This window comes from Ranitomeya variabilis, chromosome 2 (genome assembly GCF_051348905.1).
Source record: "Ranitomeya variabilis isolate aRanVar5 chromosome 2, aRanVar5.hap1, whole genome shotgun sequence".
NCBI lineage: Eukaryota > Metazoa > Chordata > Amphibia > Anura > Dendrobatidae > Ranitomeya > Ranitomeya variabilis.
In genome coordinates, this window is record NC_135233.1 from 194,950,395 (window position 1) to 194,964,256 (window position 13,862).

The 13,862-nt window shown below is 44.4% G+C and overlaps 1 protein-coding gene across 1 annotated transcript in view; it reads right to left on the reverse strand.

Annotated features, from left to right (window-relative positions):
* The window catches only part of BTK (Bruton tyrosine kinase), a 336,320-nt gene extending 325,673 nt beyond the window's left edge, over positions 1–10,647 (reverse strand). Inside the window, exon 1 of the mRNA XM_077283385.1 lies at positions 10,533–10,647. The gene's annotated coding sequence lies outside the window, so the exon portion shown is untranslated. The remainder of the gene's footprint in view (positions 1–10,532) is intronic.
* Positions 10,648–13,862: the final 3,215 nt, after the last annotated feature.

The window sequence follows — 13,862 nt, forward strand, 5'->3', positions numbered from 1 at the left end:
AATGACCTTGTAGGGGGCATTCAGAGTAGAATTTCAATATTTGCAGATGACACTAAACTCTGCAGGGTAATCAATACAGGGGAGGACAATTTTATATTACAGGATGATTTATGTAAACTAGAAGCTTGGGCTGATAAATGGCAAATGAGCTTTAATGGGGATAAATGTAAGGTCATGCACTTGGGTAGAAGTAATAAGATGTATAACTATGTGCTTAATTCTAAAACTCTGGGCAAAACCGTCAATGAAAAAGACCTGGGTGTATGGGTGGATGACAAACTCATATTCAGTGGCCAGTGTCAGGCAGCTGCTACAAAGGCAAATAAAATAATGGGATGTATTAAAAGAGGCATAGATGCTCATGAGGAGAACATAATTTTACCTCTATACAAGTCACTAGTTCGACCACACTTAGAATACTGTGCACAGTTCTGGTCTCCGGTGTATAAGAAAGACATAGCTGAACTGGAGCGGGTGCAGAGAAGAGCGACCAAGGTTATTAGAGGACTGGGGGGTCTGCAATACCAAGATAGGTTATTACACTTGGGGCTATTTAGTTTGGAAAAACGAAGACTAAGGGGTGATCTTATTTTAATGTATAAATATATGAGGGGACAGTACAAAGACCTTTCTGGTGATCTTTTTAATCATAGACCTGAGACAGGGACAAGGGGGCATCCTCTACGTCTGGAGGAAAGAAGGTTTAAGCATAATAACAGACGTGGATTCTTTACTGTAAGAGCAGTGAGACTATGGAACTCTCTGCCGTATGATGTTGTAATGAGTGATTCATTAATTAAATTTAAGAGGGGACTGGATACCTTTCTGGAAAAGTATCATGTTACAGGGTATATACACTAGATTCCTTGATAAGGCGTTGATCCAGGGAACTAGTCTGATTGCCGTATGTGGAGTCGGGAAGGCATTTTTTTCCCCATGGTGGAGTTACTCTTGCCACATGGGTTTTTTTTTTGCCTTCCCCTGGATCAACATGTTAGGGCATGTTAGGTTAGGCTATGGGTTGAACTAGATGGACTTACAGTCTTCCTTCAACCTTAATAACTATGTAACTATGTAACTATGTAACTTGCTGCGTCCTCTGCGCCCGGACGCGGGCACCGCAGGGACGCCTGCGGCGCAAAACGCAAGTGCGACGCATGTCCATGCGCCCCCATGTTAAATATAGGGGCGCATGACGCATGCGGCGACGCTGCGGCGCCCGACGCTGCGGCGCAGACCGCAAATGTGAACGTAGCCTAAGAGAGCATCATACTGTGTATAGGGGAGCTGTACAGGGGGAGACTCGGGACATTATTAAATGTAAAGTGGGCACTTATTGTTATAGGGAAACTCAGTTAACTGTGACTATCAAAGGGGCACACAGAGGGCATTATTATTTTCTAGGGGGCAAAATATGGGCACTGGTTTCTACGGCACTTGCACCCGGTATTACTATATTATAGAGGGGTGCTTTAAAATTTAGAAGGCACAGAGAACTACACAGCAGGTGCAGTAATAGGGACACATATGGCAGCAGCGGCTCAGTATTGGGGTATCAGGTGCAGTAATAGGGACACATACGGCAGCAGCGGCTCAGTATTGGGGTATCAGGGGCAGTAATAGGGACACATATGGCAGCAGCGGCTCAGTATTGGGGTATCAGGTGCAGTAATAGGGACACATACGGCAGCGGCAGCTCAGTATTGGGGTATCAGGTGCAGTAATGGGGACACATACGGCAGCAGCGGCTCAGTATTGGGGTATCAGGTGCAGTAATAGGGACACATACGGCAGCGGCGGCTCAGTATTGGGGTATCAGGTGCAGTAATAGGGACACATACGGCAGCAGCGGCTCAGTATTGGGGTATCAGGTGCAGTAATAGGGACACATATGGCAGCAGGGGCTCAGTATTGGGGTATCAGGTGGAGTAATAGGGTCACATACAGCAGCAGCGGCTCAGTATTGGGGTATCAGGGGCAGTAATAGGGACACATACGGCAGCAGGGGCTCAGTATTGGGGTATCAGGGGCAGTAATAGGGACACATATGGCAGCAGTGGCTCAGTATTGGGGTATCAGGTGGAGTAATAGGGTCACATACAGCAGCAGCGGCTCAGTATTGGGGTATCAAGGGCAGTAATAGGGACACATATGGCAGCAGGGGCTCAGTATTAGGGTATCAGGTGGAGTAATAGGGACACATACGGCAGCAGTGGCTCAGTATTGGGATATCAGGTGCAGTAATAGGGATACATACGGCAGCAGTGGCTCAGTATTGGGGTATCAGATGCAGTAATAGGGACACATGTGGCAGCAGCGGCTCAGTATTGGGGTATCAGGTGCAGTAATAGGGACACATACGGCAGCAGCGGCTCAGTATTGGGGTATCAGGGGCAGTAATAGGGACACATGTGGCAGCAGCGGCTCAGTATTGGGGTATCAGGTGCAGTAATAGGGACACATGTGGCAGCAGCGGCTCAGTATTGGGGTATCAGGGGCAGTAATAGGGACACATACGGCAGCAGCGGCTCAGTATCGGGGTATCGGGAGCAGTAATAGGGACACATACGGCAGCAGCGGCATAGTATTGGGGTATCAGGTGCAGTAATAGGGACACATACGGCAGCAGCGGCTCAGTATTGGGGTATCAGGTGCAGTAATAGGGACACATACGGCAGCAGTGGCTCAGTATTGGAGTATCAGGTGCAGTAATAGGGACACATACGGCAGCAGTGGCTCAGTATTGGGGTATCAGGTGCAGTAATAGGGACACATACGGCAGCAGCGGCTCAGTATTGGGGTATCAGGTGCAGTAATAGGGACACATACGGCAGCGGCGGCTCAGTATTGGGGTATCAGCAGGATGAGGAGTTTGTGCAGGTTGGGAATAGATGGTGATGGGGCTGGAATGTGAGAAGTGAAACGTGTCTTTGTTATATTCTTTGCAGCCGAGTTGTTGCTGGAAGAAGTTGTCATGTCGGTCTGGGCCAGATGGAAAAGATGGGAAAAATGAACGATTCCATCAGAAAGAACGTCAGCGGTAAATCATTATCTATAACTCTGCTGTAATCTCTTATATGTTCTGTAGGGCTGGTATCTACCACTGACCATATGGTGGTAATATCCAAGTTGGTCTTTACATACAGATTGTTTTCAGCAGCAGCGCGGTCATCTGCTGAGGTTCTCCTCCACTATTAGGGCGCGTCACCCAGTTGTAATCAGGGTTACCTGGTTAGGGGCCCACTGAGAAGCTTCGCCCCCCCCTGAACCAAAACCCTAAACCCTAGCTATTCCTCTGCCTCTCGTACAACAAAATTGGTCGTGTCCATGAACCCTAAAAAGAATGAAAAATGCAAGCTTTGTCCCAACATTACCGGCGCTGTCTTCTGTTCTTTCTGTCTTCTGTTCTTTTTGCTCTCTTGTATTATTTCACTGTAGCTGCCTAATGTTGGACCCCAAGAATAAGCATTTTTTAATTTTCTCCAGCTTAACACTGACACCTCTTATTTTGGCATCGTTGGGTTATCTATGGGACCCCAATTAAATGTGTGCTGCCAAAGAAGATCACCACTATATCTATACTAGAATTGACACCAATATATGGAGTATATGATAGTAAGTCTATCACATGGCAGTGTCGTGGGGCCCGTGGAAAACTGCAAAAAGTTGTAAAAGGTTTTCATAACTGTAAAATTATTAAAGATCACATTTTTGGGATTTAATAATTTCTTCTATCGAAATTCAAAGGTGAAGATTTTAACTGTAGTCATCCATCATTACTGTCCATCCCGGTGTAACAGGCCAAAGTAACCCCGTCCCAGATTAACCCCGGGTATAATTTGGCCTAGGCCAGAGTATACCCCGGGGTATAAACTGGCCTAGGCCAAACTATACCCAGGCATAAAATGGCCTAGGCCAAACTATACCCCGGGGTGTAAAATAGCCTAGGCCAAACTATACCCCTCCAGGCCACATTATACCCCCCAGGGTTAAAGTGGCCTAGGCTACATTTAACCCTGGGTATATTTTGGCCTAGGCCAAACTATACCTAAGGATGTAAAACAGCCTAGGCCAAACTATAACAGGCCACACTATACCCTCAGGCCAGACTATAGCCTTTTACTGGTTGCTATGGGATTTTACATGGCCACTTTATCCTAGCAACGCCCTGGATACGGTTGGAAAAGGGGTTTATCTACCTTGGGGGGCACCCTCACAGCACTGCGGGGAAGCCGGGGAACCCTTTTACTGGTTGCTATGGGATTTTACATGACCAATTTATCCTAGCAACGCCTTGTATACGCTTGGAAAAGGGGTTAATCTACCTTGGGGGCACCCTCACAGCACTGCGGGGTGGGTGGGGATCCCTTTTACTGGTTGCTATGGGATTTTACATGGCCACTTTATCCTAGCAACGCCCTGGATACGGTTGGAAAAGGGGTTTATCTACCTTGGGGGCACCCTCACAGCACTGCGGGGAAGCCGGGGAACCCTTTTACTGGTTGCTATGGGATTTTACATGGCCACTTTATCCTAGCAACGCCCTGGATACGGTTGGAAAAGGGGTTTATCTACCTTGGGGGCACCCTCACAGCACTGCGGGGAAGCCGGGGAACCCTTTTACTGGTTGCTATGGGATTTTACATGACCAATTTATCCTAGCAACGCCTTGTATACGCTTGGAAAAGGGGTTAATCTACCTTGGAGGACACCCTCACAGCACTGCGGGGTGGGTGGGGATCCCTTTTACTGGTTGCTATGGGATTTTACATGGCCACTTTATCCTAGCAACGCCCTGGATACGGTTGGAAAAGGGGTTTATCTACCTTGGGGGCACCCTCACAGCACTGCGGGGAAGCCGGGGAACCCTTTTACTGGTTGCTATGGGATTTTACATGACCAATTTATCCTAGCAACGCCTTGTATACGCTTGGAAAAGGGGTTAATCTACCTTGGAGGACACCCTCACAGCACTGCGGGGTGGGTGGGGATCCCTTTTACTGGTTGCTATGGGATTTTACATGGCCACTTTATCCTAGCAACGCCCTGGATACGGTTGGAAAAGGGGTTTATCTACCTTGGGGGCACCCTCACAGCACTGCGGGGAAGCCGGGGAACCCTTTTACTGGTTGCTATGGGATTTTACATGGCCACTTTATCCTAGCAACGCCTTGGATACGCTTGGAAAAGGGGCTTATCTACCTTGGGGGCACTGTCGCAGCATTGCATGGAGGCTGGGGAACTCTTTTCCTGGTTGCTAAGCGATTTCAAATGATCAATCTAAGGTACTTACACCATGTAAAACCCTATAGCAAGCAGGGTGCCCCCAAGGTAGATAAACCCCTTTTCCAAGCATATACAAGGCATTGCTAGGATAAAGTGGTCATGTAAAATCCCATAGCAACCAGTAAAAGGGTTCCTCGGTGTAACAGGCCAAAGTAACCCTGTCCCAGATTAACCCCGGGTATAATTTGGTCTATGCCAGAGTATACCCGGGCATAAACTGGCCTAGGCCAAACTATACCCCGGGGTGTAAAATAGCCTAGGCCAAACTATACCCCTCCAGGCCAGATTATGTAACTAATCTGGGGTTAAAGTTGCCTAGCCCAATTTATACCTCTCAGCTCATATTATACCCCAATGAAATCATTTGCATTGAGTGATATACACAAGAATTACTTAATGCTTCAACATTTTATTGAGAAACCAAACTGACAATTCTTAAAGAGTACCTCCCACTATACAAAACTTTTGCCCATGGCAAAAGTAGTTGTAAAGGGGGGTATTTGTAATGCATATGCATTACAAATACCCCCCCATTTTATAGTTACCTTAGGGGGGCTGCCCGATTACCCCCCCTCGCTAACCGCCGCTGCCCGTCTCCTGGTAGACGGGGTCCCCCTCCTGCCGCTAGGTGGCGCTGCCTCTCCATGCGCCGACGTCACAGCCAGGCGCCATAGAGGAGAGCGGCACCTGGCTAGTGCCGTTGGAGCTTGTAGAAGCAGAGCCAGCACCACCTAGCGGTGGGAGGGGGGGCAATAATTTCTCATTAGCTATAAGTCACTTATCATGCAATGCAATTATCTGGGGCAACAAATCGCCCAACAGTCATTCTGTGTATTATGACATTTAGTCTAGCATGTCCTTGCTACCAAATTAACGTTTAAAGCTAAACACTGATAACAACATTGAAATGATCGTGCTTATTTTCAAGATACAGTGCATGTTCAGTTGTTGACTGCAGATTGAAGCTTGCAGGATATGTCAACCAATCCATGGAGTCACCGACGTTTGTGTAGATTATTATGTCGCAACTCAACAGATTCGCCGTGGTCATGATCTCTGCATCAGTTGCCCAGACTCCATCACGAGAGATTCCAGAGATGTTCACATATTCATTCACATTTTGGTTCAAGTAGTCCTGTAGTTTTTTTGTCAAGTCAGTTTTCATATGGTGGATGACTTTATCTCTGAGAAGGGAATGGTTGTCCTCTGTTCCTGTCAAGATGTAGCTGATGGCCCGGAAGAAGCAGTTTCCATCACCTTTGGTTTTATATGTACGCCGTGGTTGTTCAAGGTCTCGTCTGCATCCACAGTATACAACCTTACTAAACGTAAGGCCAAGAGTGGTGCTAAGATACTTCCTTCTTGAACTTGGTAGTAGGTTGAAAGCCTTAGTTTGCTTATTTTTCTGTGTGGCAGAGTCACTGGAATAATCATCATCGGATGGTGGAGAAGCCTCTTTATCCTGGTAAATCTTTAGGTTGCTGGTGTGGTATGTGTTGCTTAATATCTTGCCAGTTTTGTTGTTCTTAAGTTTTACTCGTCCCTTGGTCAAGGATTCCACAACTAAATAAGGTCCAATCCAGCGTGGTTCCATCTTTGAACCTATGCGTTGAATACGGCGCTGATTCTTGATATAAACTATGGTACCAGCAGTGATTTCTTTGTTGCTTTTGTGTCGGCGATCAAAGGCACACTTCTGGTGTTCTTGAGCAGAGTGGATGTTGGTACTGACGTCTGAGTGCAGCTTTTTAAGAATGCTTGACAGTGTATTTAGCACATCAGGGGTGGCATGATCTGAAATGGGCATGGGATCCACCGTATCATCTTTTGAGGGATTAAGGTCCATGGGAAGCTTGGCCTTCCGTCCATACATGACCTCAAATGGAGTAACCTTGGTTGAAGCATGCACAGATGTGTGATAGGCAAACAGAACACCAGGGATGAATTGATCCCAGTTGTTTCCTTGGTCATTGACAAGCTTACTAAGAGCTTCTTTAAGTGTCCGATTATCACGTTCCCGCTGGCCATTTGTTTGTGGGTGGTATGCAGATGAAATACGGTGATCTGTTTGAAAATGTTCCATCAGGTTGTCAATGATCGAGTTTACAAACTCTCGTCCCTGGTCGCTAATCAGAGTCTCCATACAGCCAAGGCGACAGATAACGGAGTACAAAAAATTTGCCACTGACTTGGCACTCTTATCTGGGACAGCTGTTGCTTCAGTCCATTTGGAGAAATGATCAGTGGCAGCAACTATATATTTGTTGCCATTTGATGTTTCCTGAAGAGGGCCAATCATATCAATCCCAACTAAGCTCCATACTTTTCCAGGCACTGATATACTGTTGAGTGGTGGAGCTTCCTTTGTGATTTTGGGATTTATAACAAAACATTTTTGACAGGCTTTCACATACTGGTGAACGTCATTTTTCATTCCCTTCCAGTAAAACCGGTCAGAGATTTTGGCTAAAGTTTTATCTCTGCCAAAATGGCCCCCAGATATTGGGTTGTCATGACAGGCCTTCAGGATATTTGGCAGTCGACTTTTAGTAAGAACCTCCTTTTCCCTATGATAAACAATTCCTCCTTGGGCTCGATATGGCTTTGCTGTTTGTCTAAACTGGGACTTGGCATTTGCACGTTTCTCAGGAGGTAGATCGTAGGTATACTGAGGGTACCTTTGTTCTGTTGCAGTGTAGAATCTCAAAAGCTGGTCATACAATTGATCTTCCATGGTTGTCAAAATTGGAAAAGATTTGGTGTCATAGAGAGCAGAGAGGTGTCATAGAGAACATACAAAACAAGTTATCATTAACTATGCACTGACAGGACAGCGCCATCTACTGTCAGTTCAGATCTGCACACTTTTCAACAAATAAGCAATAGGGTGAGAAAAACAGTGAAGTGATAACATTATGGCCTAGAGAAATACTATAAAAACTATTTTATACCCCCTGGTATAAAGTTTATCCCCCGGGGGTATACTATGGCCTAAGTCAGCTTTTTAATTTTTGTGCTGTTTCCTTCCTCAGTAAAAGGGTTCCCCGGCTTCCCCGCAGTGCTGCGAGGGTGCCCCCATGGTAGATAAACCCATTTTTTAAGCGTATCCAAGGCGTTGCTAGGATAGAATGGCCATGTAAAATCCCATAGCAACCAGTAAAAGGGTTCCCCACCCACCCCGCAGTGCTGTGAGGGTGCCCCCAAGGTAGATTAACCCCTTTTCCAAGCGTATACAAGGCGTTGCTAGGATAAATTGGTCATGTAAAATCCCATAGCAACCAGTAAAAGGGTTCCCCGGCTTCCCCACAGTGCTGCAAGGGTGCCCCCAAGGTAGATAAACCCCTTTTCCAAGCGTATACAAGCCGTTGCTAGGATAAAGTGGTCATGTAAAATCCCATAGCAACCACCTAAGGGGTTAACCACCTATCCTTAAGTGCTGCGAGAGTGCCCCCAAGGTAGATAAACCCCTTTTTCAAGCGTATTCAAGGCGTTGCTAGGATAGAGTGATCATGTAAAATCCCATAGCAACCAGTAAAAGGTTTCCCCACCCACCCGCAGTGCTGCAATGGTGCCCCCAAGATAGATAAACCCCTTTTCCAAGCGTATCCAAGGTGTTGCTAGGATAGAGTGATCATGCTATATCCCATAGCAACCAGTAAAGGGGTTCCCCACCCACCCCTCAGTGCTCGTCAGTGCCCCCTAGGTATACAAAGCCCTTTTCCAAGCATATCCAAGGTGCCAAGACAACGAGCTGGCACGAGCAGGGCTGAAGATTTCATGTCACATGTGACTATAGGGAGGGGGTGGGGCTTAGAAAGGGAGATCCCTGGCGTCACCAGAGGTGGAGGAGCTTGAAAAGGAGCAGTGCCCGATGGGAGGGGGAGCTGTGACCTAGAAGAATGAGCAGCTTTCCCTCAGCTTACCCTGGGGGGTATAATCTGGCCTGGAGGGGTATACTTTGGCCTAGGCTATTTTATACCCCGGGGTATAGTTTGGCCTAGGCCAAAGTATACCCGGGGTATAATCTAGCCTAGGCCACTTTAACCCCGGGTATAGTCTGGCCTGGGGGTATAATCTGGCCTGTTACACCGGGGCAGAGCCCTGCTGTTCTGTGCATCGGCTGAACCTTTTGTCTCCAGAGGGATCCGGATTATATAAAATGATCTCATATTTTTAAATTCCCTTCGAGAATAATATTATAAGGCTGATCACCCGCACTAGAAGATGGTCAAACTAATTACATCCTTATTCAGCTGGAGGAGGGGAATAAGCTGCAGTCTGACACTTCTACTGGATATATTAAAGAGTTACTCCAATCCTAAACATTATGACATATCCAGAGGACAGGGGCATGACTATAATAAGGGCAGAGGTTGCAAAAGCCTCAGGGGCATGGCTTGGGGCAAAAGGTCTGTTGGCCCATATGAAAAGACTGATACTAATTAAAAACCTGCGATAGTTTTGTGGGAGATGTTGCTTTGCGGTCGATGAGCTTCAAGTTACACCACGGCCACTAATATAAAGGTATGATAAATGCGGGTCCCTTCCCTAGGGAACAGGGCTCAGTTTTGCCGCTGTCAGAGGAGAGGTGACCACAAATTCTGTTTTTTTTAAATAAATTGCCATACCAGCTTACTAGGCAAATATTGTTGCTTTCATGAAAATTTTACATTGTAGACCTGCCATAAATGTGTAAGATGTGAATATGTGAATATGCCAATAACCAGCGTGTATGGGAAACTGTGCAGACACCAGTACCAATCTTCAGTGGAGCCAACCGCCAGTGTCTATCTACAGAGAGGGAGGCAGACACAGTGCAGAATGAAAGTATTTGCTGCAAAGATAACTTTTATGTGCAATAATAATTAAAAAAAAAGATTTATGCTATAAAAAAGTAAGAAAGAGGGAGATACTCCCAACGTCTGCTTTGACACACACACACACACACACACACACACACACACAAACACACATACACACGCACACACACACACACAAACACACATACACACGCACACACACACACACACACACAAACACACATACACACGCACACACGCACACTTCGCATAGATGTAAACTCTAGCTAATTATGCATTGTCTATTTTCAACTGCCATCAAGAAACCAATACTAACATTTTATGGAACGCAATCATTAATTGCACACAAATCTTACTTATATGTTCAAATAAAACAACAATAAATATAACAATCGACACCACAATAAGGAGTGAGCTTGTACTTACAGGGTCGCGTGGGATCTCTATGTGCACCCCTGCAGTTAGGAACTGTTGTACCCCGCTGAAACAGACACTTCTAATGAAGCAGATGAAGGAAAACATGCTCGTCTAGATTGAGAAGCTTTTTATTCTTCTGTTTTTTTTTTCACAATACTCCCAGTTCCTCTTTTTAGTTTCCTGTGTCAGGAGCTAGCACATTTTTGATTACTGCACAAATGAGAGTAAAGTGGCACCCTCAGTTTATTACTGTACATGACTATTTAATCTGCGCTGTTAATATTCTGCATTATCCATAGGTTTCATTACACAATAATCATTTCACATGTCATTCTACATGAGGCAGCATCATATTCCTTTTGATTACGCGTAAGGGAAAGAACGTTGAGAAATCCCCCTGGTTTGGGTTTGGTTTTTTACATGGCCGCTAGTTGTATGTATTTATTGTAAATACTTATTGTGTCTGTTTGATGCTTCTTCCCACTTTACTGTTACTGTAGGCAGGACGTTCTGGTAAAAGTTCCAGAACTGGGAGACGGGGTAAGATAAACCCTTATCATTTGGTGTCCTTTCTATAGTTATGTAGGTGCACGGCCATTGAAAACAACTCACATGATGCTAGTGAGCCTGAGCCAAGTAGTAATTCATTGAGTCATAATAGTTTCACAGCTTTATTGGTAATCAGTGTGTTAAAAGAAATCTGTCACCACTATTTACCTGCAGATATAGGGTTAATCTGCAAGTGAATAGCACTATAATGCTGCCTGACCACCTTAGGCCCCCATTACACGTCCGAATTTTGGTACATGTAACATCCGTTCTTTTACAGATGCCAAACTTACCCATTATAATCTATGGGGCTGCGCAAATGTCCGCGATTTTACATTGACTGTGTGTCTGTGTAAACCATTAGAAATACCCTGGTTTAGGGAAAGAGGGGAAAAAAAGAGACAAGTGTGGCGCTTCCTATGAGCGTAATATGTTTTTACCAACAGTAAAAAAATTCTTTTAGTTGTGGTTATGCTCACCTTCAATCGGTAAGAAATGCACGCTGAGATTCTCAAGGAATCAATTCTTTAGGCAACTCTTCTCCGTATGTTGTGTAACCCAATAAGGTGTGCGGCTCACTTTGGAGAACTATGTGTTGATTCTGCTTCACATCCACATAGGTGGCGAATTCAAAGGGAAAATAAACTCCAAGCAAATGTGGCGCTAAGCACCTTAGGATTTCTTGAATGCATCCACATCCAGTGAAAAATGTTAATAAAAATTCATTTGTTTTCTCAACACAGAAAAAGGAAAAAAAAAAAATAAATTAAATTTTAAAAATATTTATAGAATACAGTACAACGCGTTTCGGCTGCTATTTTTACAGTGCAGCCTTCATCAGGTAGCAAAAAAACAAACAAAACAAAAACAGACATACGATAAGCACTATAAAGTGATGTTACAACCTCCAAGTTTTCTTATTTAGGAGGGTTCCTAGGAGAGATTAGCAGGGAGGGATCCGGCATCAGGTTCTCCTTTCTTGACAAATATCTACATGGTAGCGTCTAAAGAGACTCATTTTTCATATATATATATATATATATATATATATATATATATATATAAGCAATTTAGTACTTCTATTCTATCCAAAATGAGCTTTTAAATACATGGTGTTACATTGTTGCGAACAAACATAACATTATAAGTATAGGTATAGGTATACACGTAATTATAAATATGATTCACGCTAATACTTTATCAATTATACTACTATAATCTCTACATGAATCAATTCATCCCATAAAAAATACATAAATAAATAAATAATATAAAAATACTTTTTGAAAAAAAAGCAAACACTTTTCTAAAAAATGTTTTTAAAAAAATTCAAAAACAAAAGGAATTTTTTTTCTCTTCTCCCCCCCTCCTGAAAAAGGGAAAATTAAACGTTTGTTGTTATATTAACCCATGCGCAAACGACTGAGCTATTCATGACAAATAGTGTTGAGCATTCCGATACCGCAAGTATCGGGTATCGGCCGATATTTGCTGTATCGGAATTCCGATACCGAGTTCCGATATTTTTGTGATATCGGACTCGGAAGTTCCCAGTGTATGGTTCCCAGGGTCTGGAGGAGAGGAGACTCTCCTTCAGGCCCTGGGATCCATATTCATGTAAAAAATAAAGAATAAAAATAAAAAATATGGATATACTCACCCCTCCGGCGGACCCTGGACCTTAGCGATGTAACCGGCAGCCTCCGTTCCTAAGAATGCAGTGAGAGTGTAGGACCTGCGATGACGTCGCGGCTTGTGATTGGTCGCGTGAGCGGTCACATGAGCGGTCACGCGACCAATCACAAGCCACGACGTCATCGAAGGTCCTTTTCTCTGCATTCTTAGGAACGAAGGCTGCCGGTTACATTGCTAAGGTCCAGGGGCCGTCGGTGGGTGAGTATATCCATATTTTTTATTTTTATTCTTTATTTTTTACATGAATATGGATCCCAGGGCCTGAAGGAGAGGTTCCTCTCCTTCAGACCCTGGGAACCATCCAGGATACCTTCCGATATTTGTGTCCCAGTGACTTGTATTGGTATCGGGTATCGGTATCGGCGAGATCCGATATTTTGCCGGTATCGGCCGATCCAATCCGATACCAATACTTTCGAATATCGGAAGGTATCGCTCAACAATAATGACAAACCCTTACACATTCCCTACTACATCATTAAGTGCATTTGGATAGAGGCTTTGTAACCTATATATCCAATAGGGCTCCTTACGGTTTAATAATTTGTTCCTCTTATTAGCCCCTTTTGGTATATGCTCCAGCGGTGTGACCGTGATGCAGAAGCATTTATTGGGCTTCAGCAGGAGATGACGGGACAGGCTATGTTTGATCTGCCAGTTCTTTGCATTATAGCGGTGATTATTCATCTGGGCGCTCAATTCCTGGGAAGTTCGTCCCACGTATTGGAGCCGCATCTGCAAGTCACTATGTAGATGACAAAATCCGTTCTACATGTGAGTCTCTGCTTAATCTTAATTGTTTCCCTAGTAGTATTAGATTGAATACTCCTAGTTCCATGGTTAATGATCTTACAACATTTACATTTGTTTGAAGAGCATCTATATACTCCTGTATTTACCTTCCCTCCATTCATATTGGTATTGTTTCCTATCATATTTTTTATTTCTGGAACCTCTCTTAATTTTCTCCGAGCTACAATATTTTTCACTGTCACCCCCCTTTTAAAAGTTATTCCCTGTTCCCTCGGAAGCATTTTCCAAAGAATCACATATTTTTTAAAAATATACCAATATTTTTTTTAAATTCTTCTTATC